This window comes from Asparagus officinalis, chromosome 7, assembly GCF_001876935.1.
Source record: "Asparagus officinalis chromosome 7, Aspof.V1, whole genome shotgun sequence".
In the NCBI taxonomy this organism is placed as follows: Eukaryota; Viridiplantae; Streptophyta; class Magnoliopsida; order Asparagales; family Asparagaceae; genus Asparagus; species Asparagus officinalis.
Window position 1 is genome coordinate 138,340,759 of NC_033800.1, and position 6,106 is coordinate 138,346,864.

The window sequence follows — 6,106 nt, forward strand, 5'->3', positions numbered from 1 at the left end:
TATATGTATATGTATATGTATATGTATATGTACACCTCCATTTTTCTCTATATGTATATGTATATGTATATGTATATGTATATGTATATGTATATGTATGTATCTATATATATATATATATATATATATATATATATATAAACTAGTTTTTTCATATCCATTTTGCATCTGCATGTATATTCGCTTATATATCCGAATTTATATCCAATTTTAGTGGATAAATTTTTCTTATCGAAACATATCCGTATTCATATATGTGATTAACAAACAGATATGAATATGATAAACATCATATATGAGTCATATCAATATGAGGATAATATTCTATTAGAAAAATAATCAAAGTTATGAGTTATAAAATCCAAAATTAAAGTAAACACTAAAACTGGCCTGATGGGAGTAGTCGTGTAATCACTGCCCTAGAAGATTGAAGACCCGCCTATCGCCCTGACGCAGATGATCCCCTCTCTCGTAGCGGTAAAACCCCCCGAAAGCGGACGACTTTACTCGGACGAGAGTACAGAGCTTCAGCTCTGATGAAGAAGATTGCCCATAAAAATAACAAAATTTTAAGAGGAGAAAAACAATTTCTTTGAAACCAGAGGAGAGGACAAAGCTTTATATTCTTGTGTTTTATAATGTGAATAATGGGTATATATATAGGGTTGAGGGAGAGAGAGTTTATTTTATTTTTCAACGTGGGACTAAACACAAAGGCAAAATTACCTTTCTCAATAAAATATCCAACAATCCCCCCCAAAGGTAATATTGACTGAAAACTCAAAAATTAATAAATAAATTAATAAATCACAAAACAAATATAGGTTGGGCAACCTTTCGTATCGTGAATTCGGGAGAGGTAGTTTTCGGCTTTAAACATTTCCTTAGTGAGTTCATCGCCACGTGAGGGACATAATAGACTAGACCTTGAATTAGGCCCCTTTAACCAGGTATTGATGAAAACACACACAATACGTCTTTATCTATTGAGTAAAGCAGGTTGAGCGTTAAAGGTCATGCTCACAATAACCGACTCATGAGAGTTTCTAGGGGTTAGCCCAACCCCCTAACCTTGGCCATCACAGTTCCTCTCACGTAGGTAAGTCCTCCAAGGGTATTATAGCTGGATATCATACCCTTCGTAATACACGCGTTGTACTTATTAAGAGTAAAACTTAGCCTAACCAGCTGTATTATAAAAGTATCGTCACCATGAGAAGGGGTAGTAGCAGATGCTACCATAATGATATATAAATATATCTAGGTTGATGCTCCACACGAGTGTCACTAGTCCAGCTTGTTTCTACCACATTGAATCAATATTGGGACTAAGTCTCCAAATAAAGATTGGGTTACCACTGTCAGTTACCTCACTTATGGGCTTAACCCAATCTCCCTCGATGAATTCAAAACCACATTCCTAGATAATCTCGTAGTCAAAGGGTCAGCAAGATTCTTCTCAGACTTTACGAAGTCCAAGATCATAACTTTGCCTAACAGGCGTTGTATATATTTATCAAGTTATTTTATAATTAGTCATTCATATTATTTGACATTAGCATTAGGTCCCTTTCTTGTTAAGTTATTTTAAAACTAGTCTCTATAGGCACGAGTACAAGTAGCAAGAGGAGAGATTAATTTAAAACAACTTATAAGGATAAATGAACCTAATAGCAATTTTAATTATTTGATGGACTAATTTCAATATAACTTCAATGATTATAAACTTTTACTCATCATATAGATAGAAGATATAAGATATACCTCTTGATTTGATTTTCCAAGACATTGATTCATCACATCTCCTGTAACTAGTCATATTAGTTGACAGAGCATATTTATATCAACTCTAATCATTTCCTGAAATCTCAAGAGAAAGCATTATACATGTAGTCAAATGAAGAGCTATAAAATAATTCTTTCTAGTCACTATCAAAACATGTTAGCATAGTTATTGATGTCTCTTATAAGGAAACAATGGATAATAATAATTAGACATTTTCATTTTAAATGTCTAAACAAAATTTGATATGCGTTCATATCAAGTAGAAATTGTAATGATCAAATATTATCAAGGAAGGAATAGAAAATAAAAGCATAAAGGGTTTGCCATAACTTCTAGGTTCTTTGGGAACACAATATATTGTACATTTAAAGAACTAAAGCCCAACATTGCTAATAGAACATTTAGTGTTCAATAGATAGAGGAATCAATTTAGCAACAAGAAAATTAAACAGCACTTTTGAATGCAACATGTAAGCATAAAATGGTCATGGTCTATGAGCATAAAAGATCGTATTTTATGTCTGAAGATTTAACTGCATATGGTTTGTGCAGATTAAACTTTGGCCCATAATGTGGAACTAAAATACTGCAGTTATATCTTCACATGCATGCATATGCACATATATGAATGACATTACTAATAGTTACATGCAAAGCATTCAAGAGAACCTTATAATAGGATTTTGTATCTTAAAGTATATTTCATACTTCATATGCATAAATTTTTAAATTTTCTTATTATAAGAGGTTGCAAATTGGTTGCCTACAAAGGAGACCTCCTAAATTTAAATTGGTTGTCTACAAATGACCTTCCAAATTTAAATTGGTTGCCTACAAAAAGACCTTTCAAATTTACGTGGCCAATGTTTTTTAGTACCACCTATTAAACATATCATTTTGATATTTTAATTTTTTTTTATAATGGTGTTAAATAGCCAGTGTATATACAAAACAAAACCAGTATAGATAGTCCTATAATCAGTTCAGGTCCAATATGAAACCAGTTGAATTATTCATGAAACCACTTTAAACATGATTGAAAACGAAAGTATGTGTTCATATATGCATTGCAACTATGATATATAATCAACACATATATGAATATTAGCAGAAATAACTAGTCTTTAAGGCCACAAACCACTTGATTCAATTCTTTTATTCTCAATGTCCTAACCATTATAAGCAATAACAAACGATGGCATGTACAGATATAAATGTTAATCATAGATAACATTATAAGTTTACAGAAGAGTTATAAATAAACATGCATATGCGATGGCTCATTAACTTGCAAATGCAGAAGTTTATGCTGAGCGGTATGTAACTTAAGGATTCGGATCCTCTCCACTACAAAAAAAATAGTGGAAGGACCACTATATAATCACGGCCATTGATTATCTAGTTAATGGTTGTGATTTTTTCTTTTAGTGCAAATTAGGAATGAGTGCAATACACGGGGGTATGATAAGTGTTAGATTTAGATTGTATCATAACCGCCTACTAAATAATCAACGATTGAGATTAAAAACAGTGGTCTCTCCACTACTTTTTTGTAGTGGAGAGGATCCAAATCCGTAACTTAAGGTCATGCCTACAAACAAACTTTCTTTCAAGAAAGAGAATTTGTTTCATGACTAATTAACACTAAAAAGGAAGCTGGTTAATTGGAAACTTGCACACTCATGCAATTAATTACAGTTATATTAATTTTGGATTTAATTATCAGTAAATAAAAACAATTAAAGCAATTAAAACAATTAATTGTAATTAACTGTTAAAATTAATTAGTAGAAATTAATTACAACTTAATCAGCCGTAATTAAATAAATGTAGTAATTAACAATAATTAAAGCAATTAATTACAGATTAAAATATATTTTTATATGAACAATATATTTTTTGGAATGAACAGTAAAATAAATTTCGGGTGAACAGTAACCAAAACTGAAAATATTTTTTAACCAATAATGATAATTAATAGAAGTTAACACAATTACCTCTAGTTCTGGTTTGCTAAGAGGTTTATACATATCCATAATAAACAAGCATAAATAATAACCAAAATAATTGGCAGCACACAAGCATCTTTCCCGTTGTTTGATCTGCTGCTTGTAAAATTTTAAAATTATTTTTCTTTGTATCATTATATGCCTAATTTATTTTTAAGGTAACTAATTCTAACATGATTATCCTACAGAGCAGTTAAACACTCCAGCAAGAAAAGAGCTTTTGAGAGGCATTTTACCTAGGTAAAAGAGATTAGTTTTTTGAGGGTTAACCTGAAGACTAGAAATTTTAACAAAGAGAAACAGAATGGTTTTCAGAATGGTCATATCAGAGGATGAGACCCTGCTAAAGATGATAGTATCGTCGGCGAACTGAAGGGCTCTGATAGAGTTAAGCTCACCCTTCAACTTGAGGTCGGCTAAGTCCCCCGAGGCAACACTAGAAGAGAGCATTTTGTTTAAAGCATCAGCTACCAGCAGGAAAAGCATGGGGGATAAAGGGTCGCCTTGTTTGAGTCCCCTATAACATCTGAAGAAACTAGTAGGGGACCCGTTGACCAAGATGGCTAATTTGGAGGAATGCAGAAGGTGATGAATTCAAAGGCACCAACGTGGACCAAATCCTCTAGCTTTGAGAAGAGAAAGAAGGAAATTCCAATTGACACAATCGAAAGCCTTGAAGAAATCGACTTTGATTGCGCAAATTTCTTTTTTACCAGAGGAGCAATGGTTGATCATCTCATGGGCGAGAAGAAAGGAGTCCAACGTTGATTTGCCAGACTGAAAAGCATATTGAGAATGATCTACTAACAAGGGAAGAAAGGTTTTCAACCTATTAGCAAGAACTTTGGAGAAAATTTTACAGGAGCTATTGATGAGGCTAATAGGCCGAAAATCTTTGGGGGAGTTAGCACCATCTTTTTTTGGGATGAGGCAAATGTGGGAGCAGAAGGGAGTGGCAACCTCTCCTGGACTCTCTTAAAAAAAAACTTTCCCTTTAGAAGAACAAATCCCTCTCCATTGGTGGCAAACTCACCCTCCTAAACTCGGTTTTCTCTTCTATCCCTCTCTACTATATGTCCTTCTTCAAATTGCCTTCTTGGGTCATCAAGGACATTGACAAAATTAGAAGAAATTCTCTTTGGAATGGTTGTTCTTCTCAGTCTAAACCCAAATGTTTAGTCAACTGGCCCACTGTCTGTAAGTCCAAACAAGAAGGATGGTTGGGGGTCGTCGATATCTCCTCCTTCAATATTGTTGTCCTCTCAAAATGATTATGGAAAGCTTTCGACATGAGCTCTCTCATAAGTAAAGTAATCTTCTCTCTCTACTCTAAAGATGGCGCAAACCCCTTTGTGCATCCTCCTAGCAGTTCAGCCTCTAAATTTATTTACGACTTGCATTCTATTCACTCATCTTTTTTTAGTATGGTTAGTTGGCAGGTGGGTGATGGCAAAACCTGCAGTTTCTGGTTTGACAAGTGGTCCAGCGCTAATTCTCTTAGCAATCTATTTCCCAAAGCTTGTCAACTTGCATTTTCTAAACGCAGTTCAGTTAGATCCCAAGGCTATCATCGTAATTCTACTTGGCATTGGCACCCTATCCTCAGAAGGGGCATTTCTCATGAAGAGAAACGCGAAATTCTCAATCTATCTTACCTACTGGATGCGCTACCTGTTTCTGCAAACTCTTCCCTGGACAGCATCAGTTGGCCTCATCACCCATCTGGCTCCTTTACGGTCAAATCATTTTACTCTATCATCTCCTATGGCGGCATACAATCTCATATTCAAAAATTCATTTGGAAATCTCACATCCCCTTGAAGGTCAAGGTTCTCTTCTGGATCATCTCTAAAAACAAGCTCAACACCAAAGCAAATCTGATTTCTAAGGGTTGGATTGGAGACCCTCGCTGCCCCCATTGTATGTAGGAAGTAGAAACTCAGGATCACCTTTTTATCTCTTGCTCCTTTGCTCGTCAAGTTTGGTCCTCCCTCCTCCCTCTAGCTCCTTTTGTCAGATGGCCTCATTCCATAGAGGGGCTGATTATTCTTTACAGAGATCATAACTTTTGTGCGGACATTAGAGCAATTTGGAAGCACCTGCTATTGTGCTTTTGTTGGGGAATGTGGAACTGTAGAAACCAACTAATTTTCAGAGACCTCCCTACTAACCCCACCCTCATAGCCGCTAACATTGCTAGATATATCTTGTTTTGGACAGGGGCTGAAGAGGAGAGAATGGCGAGGCGCATTCACAGAGCTGCTCACAATCTGAAGCTGCAGGAAGTTGCCAAGAAATTCTCAGAGGGTAA